Source organism: Zonotrichia leucophrys, chromosome 2 (assembly GCF_028769735.1).
Source record: "Zonotrichia leucophrys gambelii isolate GWCS_2022_RI chromosome 2, RI_Zleu_2.0, whole genome shotgun sequence".
NCBI lineage: Eukaryota > Metazoa > Chordata > Aves > Passeriformes > Passerellidae > Zonotrichia > Zonotrichia leucophrys.
This window is the reverse complement of record NC_088171.1, coordinates 106,006,586-106,015,602: the sequence shown is the minus strand read 5'-3', so window position 1 is coordinate 106,015,602 and position 9,017 is coordinate 106,006,586.

Below are 9,017 nucleotides of genomic sequence, written 5' to 3'. Positions count from 1 at the left end.
GGGTCTTCCAAAGATTCAAAAGCCAGAAAGAGAAAAATGAAGAGTGTCTTGGGTTTTTCTGTCTCTTCAGGCTTACAAGAGTTTCCAGCTCCTCAAGCCAGACCTGACTGTGCTCGTGTGAGTCTCTGGCAGTGCAATCTGCCAGCCTGCCAGGTGATGAAGATCCAGGTTTTACACAGCTTGACAAAACAGTGTCTGGTTTTTACCACCAGTGTTTCCCACGCAGCACATGTTAAAATGAGAGCTGTGCTATAAATCACCCGTGCACCTTCTGCCTGCTCACAGAGACTTTTCCTAGCCCAAGCCCTGTGGCCCTCCAGAGGCCCTCTCTCCATCACACCACCAGGGCCCTGCTCATGCCAGGGATGTCCCTGGCAGATTGATCCCAGCTCCAAGGCCCGGAGCAGCAGCCTTCCAGCGCACATGCATTTGGGGAAGGTAAATACACAACCAAAATATCCAAGCTGCGGGGCGGTGTGACCCTCGGGCGACCCTTAGCCTGACCTAACGCTGGTCACTCTCACCAGAAGATTTGTTTATCCTGGGACCTCGAACCTCCCAACCTGAGAGCACCGGGGTGACTCCCAGCTCCAAGGCCTGCCAGCGCTGGCTGCCAGCCCCCATGAGAGGCAGGTTTCATTTTCAGTCCCATCCCCCAGGCTCAGGCCAGGCGAGTGGCCGCGCTCGTGCTAGAAAAGCCCTGGCAAGCCAAGCTGGAGTGTGAGGCCCTTCCCCGGCCTGTGGAGCAGCTGTGGGCATCCACTCAGGAAACAGCTCCTAGAGGGGCTTATCCTTTCATCAAACTTGGAGGAAATTTTGCCCAAGGGTTTCCTCTCTTTTGCAGTGCGGACCGGGAAGCAGTCAGGGCAGCAGATGCAAAAGCAGGGGGAGATTTTCTCTCCCCATCAGAGAGCAGAATGCAGGGGGCAGGGGCGGCAGCGGCACGCATCATTTCGGGAATGTCTGCTATCCCAGAAGTGAGTGGAAACAACCCATCTGAAATATGCAGAGCCATTATCAGGCCAGGGCTTAAATAAACTTTACTGTCCATTCAGTGATCAACCTCCCTGGGAGCCACCGGCTCCATTCATCACTGTCACCTTTTCAAAGTGACTGTGATGACAGTTCATGATCATTAACTAGTAATGGTGTGCTTTGCATTAACAGGAGGGCACATCAAACGGGCAGGCTCGCAGCTCGAAAGTTAACTAAATTATATAATAAACATTCTCCAGCTAACCATGTACAGATGGTGACAAAAGGTGGGACAAAGTGGCAGGCGGGAGAGGAGAAGGAGCACTTTGGTACCTACTGGATGATTCGCCCCTCGGCTTGCTATTAATTAGAAATAGCACAACGTGGCTCTCCAGCCAGAGGGACCAGAGTTGCTTGCTGAAGTTGCAGAAGTTTTGCTGTCAGAAAACTTGCCTTAAGATTTCACAGATCTGCCACGGCCATGGGATTTTTTTTCTGCATTTTGTCCTTTTTTTTTGTTCCTCAAGTGGTATTCATTGCGGGCAAAGCTGAGGCACTCCAGGCACAGTTCAGATGGGAAACATTGGAAACTGCAAAGAAGAGGATGTGAGGAGGGAGATTTCAACTTGTCCTTCATCTCAGAGGGCTGGGGTGGCTCGGTACCATTTCCTACTTGCACAGAGCACCAGGCTCCTGTGCAGCCTGGTGCATGCTCGGAGCCAGAAGTGCCCATGCTTGAGTGGGCCCACCAGCCCAGCCAGCTGAGGCTAAGCAGCCTTGTTTAGAGAATAGCTTGGGAGCCAAGAACTCCTAGCACAATTCCCAGTACAATCCCTAGTGACTGAAAAACATTGAAAAAAAAAATCTGATTTTTTCCATCTATTCACTAGCAAAAAAGGAAAAAAAGCCATAAATCTATTTTATTACAATTTATTATATTATACTTGTAACCAGATCATTCACATAGAGAAAAATGGTGCCTGGAGTCAGGTTTTAAAGTCCATAATTCAGCACTTTAAGGAAATGGAAATATATTTTATGTGGGACTTCAGCAGTAGCTGCTGGATGTTCAGAACTTTTGCAAAAGTCCACAAAATTCCACCAACTGCACTGCAGCAAATGGCTTTTCTGCCACAGAATCCAGAAGCCTCTCTACTTAAATGCTTAACTATGCATTTGAAGGGTTTTAGTTTCAGGCACCAATTTTTTAACCATTCATTTTAATGTTTTAAATTAGTGCAGTCACAATCAGGAAAGCATTTGTGTTCTCCATTACTTAGAAACTACAAAAATTCCACCAGTCAGTGTCAGTTTGTCTTCCTTCATGTCCCCACACCTCAGCCCCTTCAGCAATCTCTCAAATGATGTACTTTTCCGTTTTTTACCCTTCTCTCATATCTATGTCTTCACAGAAAAATGTCCCAGAAAAGGTAATGCGGACCCAGCTTTTATCCTAACCTAAACAGACGCTGGAGGGGAGCAGAGGGAAAGAGGGTGACCTGATTTTTGTAGTTCCTCTCCCAACAGTTCTTCAATTTGCACTCAAAAAGCTGGCATCCCTGCATGAAACATTTTTGGACATGTATTTTCAAAAACAGTAAATTTTTCAATGCTTAAGTTATCATGGATTGAAGGGATTGACTTTTCCTCTGCTGATGCACCCACTTGTTTTCAGGCACCACTGGGCAGGGCGACTCTCCCACTGGCTCTCTCTAACTGTGGGGAGTGTTGTTAGAATTGAGGTTTTTCAAAAGAGGCTTTTAAACCTGGGTCGTTTGCCATTTGGGAACATAATTTTGAAAGTGTGTGGCCTCGGCTCTCTGAGGTGTCCAGAGCTCCCACTTGTGTCAGGTCTGTGGGAATTCCACGGGCATAAGGTCACGAGTGCTTCCAAGGATCCGGGAGACCTGCAGGCAGAAGGTCCCGTCCGAGTATCTGAGCAGATAAATTGCATTTCCGAGGACAATCATCTGCTGCTGCCGCCTCCCCTGTCCCGGAGTTTGCTGGGTTCCTGCAGCAGGACAGCAGCAGCAGAACAAGAGCTCTCCCGGCCCAGAGCATCCCCGCTGCTGACAAAAGGAGGCAGCTCCGATACAGCGGTCTATGAGCTGCTCTGACCGGGATACAGCCCAGCCTCTGCCCCTGGGTGAGGAGAGTGGGGCACACACCGCCGGCTGCCATCGCTGCTGCTTGCCAGCAATGCAAATGGGGAGGCGCAGCCACGGCAGCACATCCCTTCAAGGCTAAGGACGTGAGAGAGAACCTTAACTTCTCCTAGAGCTGCTCTTTTCTCTTTTGAGCTGCAGAACAAGAAGTGCCAGTGTCCAAAACTCTAGAAAGCCAGCTTGGACACCCACTGTCATTCACCCCCGCTCTCATGCTCTGCCAGAATCCCAGCTGGGCTCCGCCGCCTGCCCAGCACAGCATTTCTCCTCGGGAATATGTTGGGACACCAGGCATACAGTGCCCTACAAGGGAAGAAAGCCTTTCAGAATCAGATAGAATGAAGAAGCTGCATTATTTTCTCAGGAGATTTATATTTCTTGTGGGATGTTGCTTAACAAATCTTTCTGTCTCTCTTCCTTGGTTCTAAAACAATGTTTCTGACAGAAAAGAAAAGCAGAGAACTACAACTGGTTTGTGATTTGTTCCTTCATGCATGCAGATGTTTCCCAAACATCTGTCAAATACCAATCCACCCTGGGAACAGAGTGGGTGAGAGGGGCAGCACAGCCGAGGACTTGTGGGTCCTGTTCCTGGTCTCATCTGCCGTCAGCTGTGTCGTGTCACTGGAGTCACCTCGGGATTGCTTCGTGCCTCTCTTGCAAATGAGATGCTTTGTATTTCAGCATCGATGGAGTCTTTCAAGCAGCCCTTGAGGTGATATTGAATGGAAGCTGATGGACTCAGATGTACTCAAAGCAAAAACAAACAAACAAACAAGAGCTAAGCCATTCTCTAATATTAACCATATGCCCCACACAGGAATGACAGAGGTTTTGCACTTACTCCTGAAGGTCTGTGCTGGGCTAAAGGTTACCATATGCCATAGGAATGCTCTGCAAACACCAATGAGTGGCCATCAAAGCTGAAAATTGAAGTTACTGTACAGTCAGAGGTGGTTAATTGCAGCTTCTGCAGCCTGCTTGCCTAGGTGTACAGAGCATTCAACCGCTTGGTTGCCAGGGATGTCAGCTTTTCTGCTCACACATGACTGACTCATTTTCTACATACCATTCAAAAGAAAATGTAAACAAAAGTGGTTTTCAAACAGAACATGACTTCTTCTCCAGAGTGGCCTCTACAAATCTTTATGAGTTCTACAGTGACTGGTCAGGAAGAGAAGGTCAAGATCCATAGCCAAGTGGCTTAGGAAGGAAAGGGAATGGAGTTCTCAGCAGGAAAATCAAACTCTGATTGCCAATAACTATTTTTTGCTTATGGTGGAAGGTCTCCATGTATTTTGCAAGCAGTTAACTCCTTTCACACATCTCATGCATCAAGCCCCTGCTGTGGTTAAGGGCATATGATAAAGCACATTTTATCCTAAATAAAGAGCAAGAATGGACATCAGGAATATGCATCCACAGGGGCTACATTTACGGTGACAAATGGTGACTGCCATTCTTCAAGGACTATGAAGTCAGGGACTAGCAAAGTGGGGCAGGCAAGCACATCAGAAGCATGAATGAGATTGGGATTGTAGCATCATAGCGTGGGATCCAGCTGTGATCAATGGAAAGAAAATAGCTATATTGGTCTGCCAATATCACCTGAGTGAAGCTGTGTTCACACTGAGTGATGGGTGATGGGTGTCCATCTCACAGGCATGGCCCAATCTGCAGAGGAAAATGTTCCTCCGCAGGAATGTGTCTCCTCATACACAGAAACTAGACAAAAGAGCATGCTGAGATGAGGAATGACAAGCTAAGACATAATTAGAAAGTGTCCCTGAAGCACATATTGGTCTCCCACTGTCACTGAAAGGTGTAAACTTACAAATTATAGAATATATGTAGGTGCAAAAAGCACCAGCAATCAGTCTGAGATGGAGGTGAAGGCAGAGTGGGAATTAGGACATCCAACAGTATAATTCAGCCATTCTCCTACAGTCTTCATTCAAAAGTAGGTGGTGATTCAGGTTCTTAATTTCACCAGACCCCATTGAAGCATCTCTGCCCCCACCATGTATGCAGCTGAATAGTCTGTTGCAAAATCCCTGCCCTGGTCTCTTAGTAAAGATCTACTCCAGTCCACTGGCTTCTTTGGAAACATCTGCCCACACACACGGTTCCTTCTTTGAAAACCAAAAATCCTAAAAAGCCAAGGAAACTAAAATTGACAAAGCCATTCTCACCTGGTAGAAGATATGAGAGACATCACTAGTAAAGTGACTTGAGCAGCAAAGCCTGCAAAAGTAATTTTATTCATCCAAACAGACTGGGAAAGATGGTGCAGGATTCTGATGCTGAGCTTTGCTCTGAAGGTATGACAGGTATAGGCAGCAAATGAGCAAAGGGGAAAACTGAGCAAACTTTATATACCGAAGAGTGAAAGTGTTTCCTGACCTGCTCCATTGCAAATTAGACCCATGCAGCTGAATTCCTACTTCCCACTTTCAGGAAAAGTGCTCCAAACAGAGAAAATGGCAAGCTCAGCTCTGACTAGGAAGCAGGTCTGGTTGAAATTATGAAAGAAACTAAATTTCCCTTCCCCCAGCCTCTTCAAGTGCCAGAGATTTGTGTGCAAAATAAGCTGAGTTTTTCCCCATGGTCAAAGACTGGTGTTTTATTTATTTGTGGTCAGTAATGCTGGACTTCTGTCATATTTTGCTGTGGTACTCCATTATTTAATAAAGTCCCAAGGAAACTGGCCAATGCCTTTGCTTGACAGGGACTACTTTCTGACACTGCACCTGGCCAACAAGATCACTTTTTATTGAGAGAGGAGAGGAATTAAAAGTACAACAAGAAATTGGTTTATAGCCTGAAGGAAGGGGAGCTGTCAACCCTGCAGTGGTTTGTGATTTTTTTTAAACACATTAGACCAATACTGCTGTTTTTGCCACAGAGCACTTGTGTGATTAGATTGAGCTGCTTTTAACTCCTTCTAAGCACCACAGGCCTTGGCAATTTCCCCCTGTGACCAAAACCTGAGTCTGCCCAGCCACTGCTTAAGAAAAGCCTTGGGTTTTATCCATTCTGAAAGCCAGGAGTGAGACCCCTCAAACAGCTCCTTATTCCCATGTCCCAGGAAAGGCAGCCGGGCTCCTGCAGTCCCTTGTGCTGATAGCCACCCACTGTAGTCAGAGTTGAAAGCCTTTCCTCAAGGCAAGGAAAATTACCACTGCTCAGCACCAGCCCAGAGCCTTTGGTACTGCCCTGCAGATCTGAATCCTGGACATGATGAGACTTTTGGGGTGGAGGCTCAATGCAGCAGCACTGTAATACCAAGCCCTGCAACTTTCACTCTGAAGACAGAGTGAAAACAGGGACCTCTCTGCCTCCTCAGTGAGAACATTTTGAGACAGCAGCTACTAGGCCTGGGAAAACAAACCAGGGGAACTAGACAAGAGAAAATTATAAACTGTTGAAGTCCTGGAGTACTTCCAGGTATTCAAGCAGGTAATAGATTTGTTTAAATAAGTGGAAATAGTTTCAAAACGTCAACTTTGCCACATTGTCTGGCTTCTCCTTTCTGGTTCAGCTCCAGTCTGGGAGGTTTGTTCATGCATGAGCTCAGAGAAAAAGTACCTACTGCAGAAATATAGCAAAACCTACAGTGTTTGAGCAAGGGGAATTTCAGCTGGCACATGTCTAATTCTTTCATGGTTTCCTGTTGGACAGATAGCTCTGGGGAAACAGTTATGTGACCTACTGCCCAAGGAATTATGCGCAGAAATAAAAAAGCAAGCTTAGATAAATGTGGCACTTGTTCCTCTCTTCCCTGCCAGAATCCTAAAGGCTGTTGGATTCTTGATAATCCAAACACCTATTTTGGCCAAAACTTTATAGCTAATATCAATTAGGTAGGTGACACAATAGAGCAGGGCCTAATGACTTCCAAAGTCCATCAATATACAACCATATATATATATATATATATATATACACACATACACACTCTATCTATCTATCTATCTATCTATCTATCTATCTATCTATCTATCTATCTATCTATCTACCTACCTACCTACCTACCTACCTATATACACACAGTACCAATCAATAGGTTCATTAGAAATAAACTATAACAATATTTCATCCAGGATGTAGCACATAAGTCTATTTGTTTCTCATAGAAATGATGGCATTTCAAACCCATGTGGACAGCCCATTAATTTCCACAAGTGCTGCTTTAAGACTCTTTACCTTTTCAATACCCAACGTTTATTTGTGGCAAATACCACTATCTGCATCTTTCCAAAGTTGTTCCTTTTCTCTGCAGCCCTGGCTAGAACAATAACAACACACTCATTAAATACAACTTCTGCCTGAAGGTATTTTACAGTACAGCAGTTTCTGTAGATGCTGTCCTTGATTCAGAGTTATGGGAAAACAAGGCAGACAATGATTATTGGATACTCACAAGAACTGTTGCTGGTATGAAGATGACGCAGATTTCCCAATTTTCATTAATTTTCACACACTTCAAGACAACTCCCTTTATTTGTCTAAGTGATCACAAACTGGCTGCCAGATTTAAACCAGTTTGCATTTAGCTCAGCATCTTATAGAACCAAACCTTGGGCAAACCAAATTTCACAAACTGAACTTCAACAAAGCCTGAGAAAAATAGACAACTGCATAAGGGAAGAACAAGTGGGAGGGAAGGGGAGAGAGAGAGACACCCAGAGAAAACAGCATGGCTCACAGCCGGAGCTCAGAGAATCTGCTCCAGTGAAAGCTGATGAAAATCTGATTCAGGTCACCCCCTTAATCAGACAGAGACTTGTTCCTCCATATGCTCTGTAAAAAAACACTCCTCATGTCAGTAACATGTGGAGACAGCAAATATTTCTCAATTGTGAATGATTCATTGACTTAATAAGCATCTGGCCTAAACATCTGATATATATTTGAAATTCCATCTATTTCCTAAAAAATAGCCCTTTTTTATTTTGAGTGATCAAAACCAAACGATAACGGTAAAAAAGGCAATAGGGTAGTCTTTTTTGGATGCCATTTGTGATCAGGGGAGAAGCTGTTTACCATTGGTGTGGGCCAGATTGGGAGCAATTCCTGGCTAAAACCCTTCAGCTGCTCCTTTCTCAAGCGGAAGAGACTGAGCACGGTGAATGTGGGCAGTGAGGGACCAGAGGTGCTGCTGGGGTCTGAGTCAGGCAGGGCAGGTGACGGCAGCATTCCTGTGCAGAGGGCTGTCCCCAAAGGCAGCTGGTGACTCAGCCTGCCAGGTGCACACCCACTGCAGGAGGATACAGCTCCTGGCTCCAGCTCCAGCCCACACCCTGCACCACTGCTCCCTATCAGTGACTTTTGCCACGCACGGAAACTGGCATCAATCACAGATCAATTTATCACTTTGGAGCTGGATCAAGCACCAGCCCTCTAGGTCACTGTGGCTCCAGCCACACATGAATCAACATTTAATATGGCATTAAAATTCTCTGGTGATTGCTTTTAACTTTTGTGCAGCGCATGCTTAGGGCTGCAGAGCTGGGGTTCTCCTGTGCAGCATTTTGTAGGTTGGTTTGAACTGCGTGTCCAGAGTGACATTCCTCCTCTTCTGGATGATCCAGAACACAACACTCTCTCCCTGCCCCCATTTCCCCTCTCTCCTCTATATACTAACAAAGCAGCCTGAGCACAGGGATGCACAAAACATCCTTCTGTGGTGTGCAGTACAGCCAGGATATGAAGGACCATGACACAAGGGTAGCTTGTTATCATCCAGCATTTTAGCTTCTTTTCTTTTCCTTCCCTGTTTCTGCTGGATTAAGCTTTTCCAACATAACTGGGCCGACTCTGGGTGTCTGGGCTAGATTTAAAGTTCAGTGAGGTTCTTTATTTTCCAGGAAACAT